General features: G+C 41.6%; 1 pseudogene; it reads right to left on the bottom strand.

Annotated features, from left to right (window-relative positions):
* Positions 1-9,985, bottom strand: part of LOC145402850 (uncharacterized) — a 79,457-nt pseudogene extending 69,472 nt beyond the window's left edge.
* Positions 9,986-10,282: the final 297 nt, after the last annotated feature.

Raw genomic sequence — 10,282 nt, forward strand, 5'->3', positions numbered from 1 at the left:
ACAATCGCCTCATCCACCACCACAACTACCATTTCCTCTACGACCATTAATTAAGTTTTATTTCTCGTTAATGACTCCAGGAAAGGTCGCATAGAAAACACAGCAGAAAAAGAAAAACGAAAGAAAGAAAAGAAAAGGAAGCAGAACTACAACAAAGTATAACGAAAATAAAAATGACGGCCAAAAAACAAAATGAAAATATGCAAAACACGAAAATAAGAAATAGTACACAAACATGGAAACAAACATCTCACACCTAATCCCCCTCTCTCTTCACACCATCTGTCTCACACAATCACCTCATTTGTCATAATTATTACGTCGCACACATTCGGACCACACGAACATTTCATCTCTCTTATACACTCTTCATCTCATATTACTGTACGTCATACATTCGCAGCTATACAAGAACTCAGCCTCCCCTCTCTATTACACACACACACACACACACACACAAACACACTTCATCTCTCATATTACGTCGCACATATTTGCATCCACACAAGCTCTCAACCTCTCTTTCTGACACACACACACACACACATTTCGTTTATCATATTACGTCACACACATTCGCACTGACATCAGCCTTTCTCTCTTTCAGGCAAAAAATTACTAAAAATTCAAATGTCTTTACACTCGCAAGGAAAAAACAAAACAAAACTACGTTTACAATGGTTTGGCTGTGGTTTTTGTTGTTTTGGTTATTTTATCTAATTGAGGTTTACTGCTTATGTGGTACAAAGAGAGAGAGAGAGAGAGAGAGAGAGAGATTATCTGTATCGACGTTGCCAGTAGGTTAAGGAATAAATAGGATGAACTAAGTTGTAAGAACTCATTATTATTATCGTAAACAATTATCATTATCGTCGTCATTAGCATCATCATAATTTACTCACGGCTTCTGTGACTCAGCGGACCAGTTGATTTATGTGACGTTATGTAGTACAGAAGGTATTTTCCTTACGATGAGATGATTAATGGTGAAAACGACTACGAGTGTGTGCGTGTTGCTCATAAAAATGGAATCGTCTGGCATTAGTTAGGATGGTAGCCCTGTCCTGACCATGAAACGGTTATTTGAAACAGTTAACTCATAGTACAGTCTCAAACACCTCGCGTTATCTACGTGATAATGGAAATAGCCCAATAGCAGAATAAACCACCACTTCCCCATTCAGTATCGTAAAGCGCGTACGGTGTTACTTGGTACCAGAAATATAAACCCACTAAATTTTAATTTCATTGCAATATATTAGAAACCGGTGGCAATATTTTATATATATTATAACTGAGGAGTCTACGGGAGTAATATCGAGGTCAGGAGTAACTATCCTGTTTTTATTTCCACTTGGTCTAAAACTTATTTTTCTTATCATTTCTCTTCTCGAATTCTGTGGTGTGGCAATAAATTAGCACTTGAATATGATGCTAGTCACGAAGGAGTGATATGGAAAGGACACTTAGCCATAGTACTGTCTCTTTCTACTATTGAGCTACGTAAAATAAGCTACAAATGACGGAAATCTGGACCAAGTTATGTGAAAGGATTATAGAATGGAACTCACGTTTTTTTTTATATTTAGGCGCTCTACTTATCAGGCAGGAATAAGTCTCCTTGGTTACTAATGCCTGTCTCTTTTCATCTAACAAAACTGAATTACTCCCACAACCTGAACAGCCTAATAAGTCGTGGTTGTATGAGATTCGATGACCCTTAGTTATGAGGAAGGAATGAGTCTCCTTGGTTACTGTTTTCTGCTCGTGCAGCTCATGTATGTCGTTTATATTTAACTTAGGCTACAACCAGATAATTTTATTCTATCTACGGGAGTCATCTATAGCGCGTTTACTCAAACCTAACAAAGATCCCTAATTTCTTACAGTTCAGTTGGTGGCCAGGTGTAGTTAGATTGGAGGACTGATTTGACTAATTACCAAAGAGACTCATTTCTACCTCATAACTAATGGTCACTGAATTTCATGCAACCACGACTTAGCATTCACGTCGTGGTAGTTGTCCAATTCTGTCAGATGAATTCAAATTGACTTCTTTAAATATCATCTCGTCAATCCAAAGGAGCAATATTTACTTCGCTTTTGATGTCACCAAACTGGTGCTGAGGGGGAAAGCCTTCATTAGGTGGCACCGACATAACTGGGAGGTGGAACTGCCCTATTCCCCGAAAGGAGGGTGGTAAATTACAGAAGAGTAAACTCGGCATGCAGTTCGCCGGGTTTGCATTTAAATGAGACTGGGATGCAGCTGCTACTGCTAGTACTACCACTACTACTACTACTACTACTACTACTACTACTGATGATGGTGATGATGATGATGATGATACACCAAAATGTTTAATATTAGTGTTTCTTGTAACGGTAGTAGTAGTAGTAGTAGTAGAAGTAATAGTTGCAACCCCAGGCTCATATCAGCGTGAACCTGGTGGATTGCAGGATGAAGTTGTCTCCCTCCAGCAGCCCACCATCCTCCTTTCGGGGAGACAGGGAGGGAGTTATGGGAAATTGGTATAACTGGGCAGCTCCACCACCCAGTTTTGTTGGTGCCACCACATGAAGGCGTCCCCACAGACCACGCCAAGGCTCTGTAAGGATTAAACTGAGGAGAAAATTTAGAGTTTACATGGCACTAGTTTGAGAGAGAGTGAATATTTTGAGTGAGAAAGTGAAAGGATGAAGGAGTGAGCAGTAATAAGAAAACCAGTGAATGGGCGAGAGAAAAGGAATAGGTGAGTCAGCCAATGAGTGAGTGAATGAGAGAGATAACGAGTGCATTACGCATGGCGAGTATGTGAGTGAATGAGCAAGTAACTGAATGAATTTCTTCACTTGAGAGTACATACCTTGCACCTCTCTCTCTCTCTCTCTCTCTCTCTCTCTCTCAGAAACCAAATTTTTCGGTGTAAGGAGAGCATTCCCCAATCTTCCCTTCTTTCTACATCTCTCTCTCTCTCTCTCTCTCTCTCTCTCTCTCTCTCTCTCTCTCTCTCTCTCATAAAACAACCACCACTACCACACTTATTACTACAGCTAAAATGACCAACACCACCATCACAACCGCCTCATCCACCACCACAGCCACCATTATCACCACCACCACCACAACTACCACACCCTCTACGACAATTAGTTACATTTTATCGGTAAGCGTCTCCAATATTTCATTATTTTCCGATAATGTCTACTGGAAATGTAGCGTACGGAAAACGGGAGAAAAGAAAAACAAAAGAACTGAAAAGAAAGAACTAAAACAAACAACTACAAAAATAAAAATGTCGGCCAAAAGGCATAATGAAAATATGCAAGAAAACACAAACATGGAAACAAACATCTCACACCTAATCCCCCTCTCTCTTCACACCATCTGTCTCTCACAAACACTTCATTTGACATATTTATTACGTAGCTCAGTCGCACCCACACGAACATTCTATTTCTCTCTCTCTCTCCTATTTATCCTCATATTACGTCACACATTCGCACCTATACAAGACTCTTCCCCTTCTATCTGTTACACACACACACACACACACACACACACACACACACACACACACACACACACTTCATCTCTCATATTACGTCGCACATATTCACACCCACACCAGAGCTCGACCTCTCTGACACACACATACACACACACACAGTTTCGTTAATTATATTAAGTCGCATACATTCGCACTGACATCATCTCTCTCTCTCTCTCTCTCTCTCTCTCTCTCTCTCTCTCTCTCTCTCTCTCAAACAAAAATGTACAAAAATTTCAAATTTCCCTTTGCCCGGAATGAAAAAAGCAAAGCAAAAATAATGATTAAAGCGATTTGACATGTTTTTGTTGTTCTGGTTATTTTTTTAAATTTGAGGTTTACTGCTTATCTAACAGAGAGAGAGAGAGAGAGAGAGAGAGAGAGATTAACTGTATTAACGTTGCCAGGAGTGAGATAGGGAATAAATAACATGAACTAAGTTGTACAGAACTCATTATTATTATTATTATTATTATTATTAATTACCGTCATTATCATAATTATAATTATTAAACTCAGATTTCTGTAACTCAGCATCCCAGTTGATTTATGTGACGTTAGGTGGAACAGAACATAAGTATTTTCCTTACGGTGAGATGATTAATGGTGACAACGACTACATGTGTGTGTGTGTGTGTGTGTGTGTGTGTGGGTGTCGCTCAAAAGAATGGAATCGTCTGGCATAAGTTAGGAAGGCAGCCGTTGTAACACGCTACCAAAAAGGTAAACCTCAAAATATTAATTTTATATGAGATTCGATGAAGTTTGGGTGGCAATACTTTACATAATATTACAACTGAGGAGTCAACGGGAATATTATTGAGGTCAGAAGTAACTATCCTGTTCTTATTCCCACTTGGTCTAAAACTCATTTTTCTCATCATTTCTCCTACTCGGATTCTGTGTTGTTGCAATAAATTAACACTAAAATATGATGCTAGTCACGAAGGACAGATAAGAAAAGGACACTTTGCCGTAGTACTGCCTTTATCTACTACTGAGTTACGTAAAATAGGCTATGAAATGACGAAAATCTGGACCAAGTTATGTTAAAGGATTATAGAATGGAACTCACGGTTTTATGATATTTAGGCGCTCTACTTATCAGGCAGGAATAAGTCTCCTTGGTTACTAAAGCCTGTCTCTTTTCATCTAACAAAACTGAATTACTCTCACAATCTGAACAGCCTAGTAAGTCGTGGTTGCATGACATTCGATGACCCTTAGTTATGAGGTAGGAATGAATCTCCTTGGTTACTGTTTTCTGCTCTTTCAGCTCATGTACGTCGTTTATATTTAACTTAGGCTACAACCAGACAGTTTTATTCTTTCTACGGGAGTCATCTATAGCGCGTTTACTCAAACCTAACAAAGATCCCTAATTTCTTACAGCTCAGTTGGTGGCCAGGTGTAGTTAGATTGGAGGGTTGATTTGACTAATTACCAAGGAGACTCATTTCTACCTCATACCTAATGGTCACTGAAGTTCATGCAACCACGACTTAGTATTCAAGTTGTGGTAGTTGTCCAATTCTGTCAGATGAATAAAAATCGACTTTTTAAAAAATCATCTAGTCAATCGAAAGAACATTATTTAGTCTACTTCGCTTTTGATGTCATGAAACTGGTGCTGAGAGGGGAAGCCTTCACTAGGTGGCACCGAGATAACTGGGATGTGGAACTGCCTGTTTATACGAACGTGTCTCAATTCCTGCCCTATTCCCCGAAAGGAGGGTGGTAAGCTACAGAAGAGTAAATTCGGCATGCAGTGCACCGGGTTTGCATTCAAATGATACTGTGATGCGGTTACTACTACTATTCCTAGTACTGCTTCGACAACTACTACTACCATTGCTACTGCTAGTACTAGTACTACTAATGATGACGATAATGATATACCAAAATGTTAAGTATTAGTATTTGTAGTAACACTAGTAGTAGTAGTAGTATTACCGGTGGCGGTAATAGTAGAACTATTAGTAGCAGTAGTAGTTGCAATCCCAGGCTCATCTCAACGTGAACCTGGTGGACTGCAGGATGAAGCTGCCACCCTGTAGCCCACCATCCTCCTTTCCGGAAGAGAAGGAGGGAGTTGAGGAAAATTGGTATAACTGGGCAGCTACACCACCCAGTTTTGTTGGTGCCATCCTACGAAGGCATCCTTCCAGATTACACCAATGGTCTGAAAGGATTAAACTTATAAATCTTTTTAGTTGCAAGGCACTAGTTTGAGAGAGAGAGAGAGAGAGAGAGAGAGAGAGAGAGAGAGAGAGAGAGAGAGATTAATCTTAGTGAGAAAGGGAGACAATGAATAAGTGAGCAATACTGAGAAAACGAGTGAATGGGAGGGAGAAAATGAATACGTGGGTCAGCCAAAGAATCAGTAAATGACAGATAATGAGCGAATGAGGCATGGTATGTGAGTGAGGAAGTAAGTGCTTGATAGAATGAATTTCATCACTCGAGAGAACCTGCCTTGTGACTCTCTCTCTCTCTCTCTCTCTCTCTCTCTCTCTCACACACACACACACACACACACACACACACACACACACACACACACTCAACCATGCAGTTTCCATGCTCTTATTGTCAGGAATGAATGCAGAAAAATAACAAACTAATCCAAATCCATGACGTGTATTTCCAGTCATTCTTGCTGTTTCCTGTCGGTTTTATTTAGTTTGGAAGGGACGTTTGTACCTGAAGGGGTTAGATATTGCCTTCATTAATTAGGCTTAGTTGTTGACCAGGTGTAGTCAGACTGGAGGGTAAATCTGACTAGCAACCAAGGAGACTCATTCCTACCTCACAACTAAGACTCATTGAATTCCACTCAATCACGACTTTGTATTCAGGTTGTGAGTGACCCAGTTCCTTCAGATGAACACAGACTATAATAAAAATAGACGTCCGTTCAGTGGTTTTGCTATTTGTTTCATGCCGGGGAAAATCTAGCTACTCTATATCTGGTACCGCTAGAGAACCTTATTTGTAATGAGAGAGAGAGAGAGAGAGAGAGAGAGAGAGAGAGAGAGAGAGAGAGAGAGAGAGAGAGAGAGAGAGAGAGAGAGAGAGAGAGAGAGAGAGAGAGAGAGAGAGAGAGAGAGAGAGAGAGAGAGAGAGAGGAGAGGGAAGAAAGTGTGCAGATGGGAGGAGCGGAAATAGAGGGAAGAGAGAGAGAGGGGGAGAAGAGGGGAAATAGTAAAGAGAGGAGAGAGAGAGAGAGAGAGAGAGAGAGAGAGAGAGAGAGAGAGAGAGAGAGAGAGAGAGAGAGAGAGACAATCGAACACATTTTTGGAAGGAAGAATGGACAGAAGAAACCAACTAAGGAAGGAAGGGAAAAAAGATCCAATGGACAAGAGATGAAAAATAAGGAGATGAAGGAGGAAGGAAGGAAGGAGGGAAATGAGAGAAGGAGGAAGGAAGGAAGGAGGGAAATGAGAGAAGGAGGAAGGAAGGAAGGAGGGAAATGAGAGAAGGAGGAAGGAAGGAAGGAGGGAAATGAGAGAAGGAGGAAGGAAGGAAGGAGGGAAATGAGAGAAGGAGGAAGGTAACATAAAAGGAAAGAAGGGCGGAAGGAGGGAAGGGGAGAACGATAGAAGGAATGAATGAATGAAAGGGAGAGGAAAGTATACAGGCTGGAAGGAAAGGAGGAAAATGATGAAGAATAGGGAGAGGAACGTGAACAGATTGGAGGGAAAGAAGGAATAAAAGAAGGAAGAAAGATGGCCGTATTACCTACCAACGTGAGACGAATATTCTCAGTTGAGTGGATGTAGAAACCAGACAGTCATATTACTTCATCTTAAACCCTCCAGTGGTCGGACCAACTCTAGTTCTGTATTCCAGCTTACCCCAAACGATTATAGGAGAGAGTTATAGGACCCTGATAGCGTCTATTCCCCTCCTGCCTCTCCCCTGACCGGTGCCACCACACGAAGGCATCTCTCTCATTCTCTCACAATTTACTTCTCAAACACTCCATTCACAAACACAGACAATCTCTCCTTCTTCTCGCAAAAAATAACCGAACAAGTTAAAATAAATGAAAAATGACACCGCTCTCCTTAAGTGGCCTCATTTTTAAGTCCATTGCGCCTGCGTCTACTTGAGCCAGAAACAATAAAAAAGAATAATCTGTCTCTCTACATATATCCGTATACCTCAGTTAACTTCCATCCTTAATAACGTTCGTTCTATGCCTCTGTCCACCTATAGTGGAAGAGACATTGACTGGTTTCTCCGTCCGTGTGTGCGTGGGTGGGTGCGACTGTGCGTCTGTAACACAGTTGTGGGCGCGGTATCTCCTGAACCCATCGGTTTCCACCAAACTTTTGCCATTGATTGAGTATGAGGAGATGATAAGCGTTTTAGGTCACATAATTCAAGGGGCCAAAGGTCAAGGTCAAGATTGTGGGGTTGACTTAGTTTATCCTTCTGCATGCGATATCTCCTAAACTCTTCGATGGATGTCGACCAAACTATTGTCAGTGATACAGTATGAAGGGATGATGAACTGATTAGGTCAGCTAGATCAGGGCTCAAAGGTCAAGGTCATATGGGGTCTACATAGTTTATCTTTAGTCTCATTTCAACCCACAATGAACCCTGTCATGGAGGTCGTATGGTGAGTCCGTGTGCAAGGCTTCTCGGAGGCATATTGAACAACTCTTTGTGTCGAAAGCTTGGCGCCCGAGTTCTCAGCGTTTCATTATTTATGTATTTATCTATCTGTTTAACTTTCAAAATAGCCATCTATCTATCCACTCATCAGTCTGTTTCTTATTGTAGTTTGTCTTAATCTGACACCTAAACAAACTTATGTAAGCGTCACACACACACACACACACACACACACACACACACACACACACACACACACACACACACACACACACACACACACACCTTAAGCTGGACAGAAGAACATACAAAAATAGTTTCTCTCTCTCTCTCTCTCTCTCTCTCTCTCTCTCTCTCTCTCTCACGCGCACACACATACACATTCGCCTATCTTTGTCTCAGCTGCTTGCCTGTCGATATGTCTCTCTGTCTCTCCTTCCCTTTCTTCATGTTCCTGCGTCGAGACAAAAAACAAAGAACGAGAGAGAGAGAGAGAGAGAGAGAGAGAGAGAGAGAGAGAGAAACGGCATTTTTATTAAACATTTGCCTTAAGAAGTAATGAAAACAAACATGAAAATACTCAAGATATTTGGGAAGCTGCAAAAAATTAACTTTATTTGACAGAAGGATTACATTTGCATATTATTAAAGCATTGCAGTATGTTTGGATTTACGTTGGTTGGTTGGTTGAGAGAGAGAGAGAGAGAGAGAGAGAGATTACTAACACAGATACAGTTGGTAACAGATTCATCAAGTCTGGGAAGAACAATGAAACAAGGAAAGTACTGAGTCTGCCTCAACGTACCCTAATCTTTAATGAATCCTAGAAATGTGTCAGTAACGAATGGATTGGTTGGCTGTGTAATGGAGTGGGTGTAGTGTAGAGGAAATGGGTGTATCTGAGGGTGTATGGTTATGTGCATGTGTGTATGTGAGGTTGTAGATAAATGTACATGTGTGTAGAGTGTGTTTAAACAGGAGTACGTAAGTGGGTGTAGGTGTTAATGGGTGATGCTGAAGGAATATGGGGTCTGTGCGAGGGAGATTAAGGAAGTGTAGTTGATGGTGTTTGTGTTAAATATTTAGCTGGGTGTATCTGAAAGTGAGGCTGACGTGGGTGTTTGGGTGTGTAAGTAAATGGCCCGAAAAGTATCAGCAGCGGTGTGTGTGTGTGTGTGTGTGTGTGTGTGTGTGTGTGTGTGTGTGTGTGTGTGTGTGTGTGTGTGTGTGTGTGTGTGTGTGTGTGTGTGTGTGTGTGTGATATCGCATGCTAATTTTCATACACATATATCCTTCTCTCTCTCTCTCTCCACTCACCTCAGTGTATCCAGGGCGGGCAAGAGTACATGGGTAGAATCCACTTCGGAGTCAGACAAGGGGGGCACGCCGGATCCTTTCTCTTTTCCACTTCCCTCCACCACTCCACCTCCACTGCTATCCACACTCTCTCCGGGGGTCTGTTCCTCCCTCTATTCCTCGTCCACCGTCTCCTCCTTCCTCTCCTCCTTCTTCTTCTCCTCCTTGTTTCCCTCCGCCAGGCATTTTTCCATATCATCAGAGGCAATTCTTTTCCATCTCGTTAGTCTTCTCGCGGCTAAGCTCGGGCTGGTGAACTGGGCGGAGCGGGCTAGGACTTCCAGAATGGGCGTGATCCTCCAGTTTTCCCCGCCAAAACTACTCCCTCCCCCTCTCCTACCCCCACTCTCGGTGAGGAGGGTGGTGGAGGAGGTGTGGGAAGAACGTTCAGTGAAGGAAGAATCTCCTCCTCCTCCTCCTCCTTCTGCAGTCCCATATCCATATTCACTCATCATGGGCACCTCATTTCCACTAATATATTCCAATTTCTCACCCATATCTCACCCCTTCAAACCTTCACTTTTACGTTACTTAGAATTATAATTTTCACTTAATATTTTACTTAACGTTTTTGATTCTCCTATATTTTCTTCTAAACACTACCTTTCTGCTTTTTTACTTACATTTCATCACTCCAACATTTCACTGAATCTCTTTGCAACTCGCTTCCCCATAGTTGTTTCCCCCAAACTTTGAACAATAAGCTGTTCAAGTCCAGCTGTTACAGGTTTGTTGTAAATGGGGGATAT

Source organism: Coenobita brevimanus, chromosome 59 (assembly GCF_032717465.1).
Source record: "Coenobita brevimanus isolate Jiangsu-jjx chromosome 59, ASM3271746v2, whole genome shotgun sequence".
Lineage (NCBI taxonomy): Eukaryota > Metazoa > Arthropoda > Malacostraca > Decapoda > Coenobitidae > Coenobita > Coenobita brevimanus.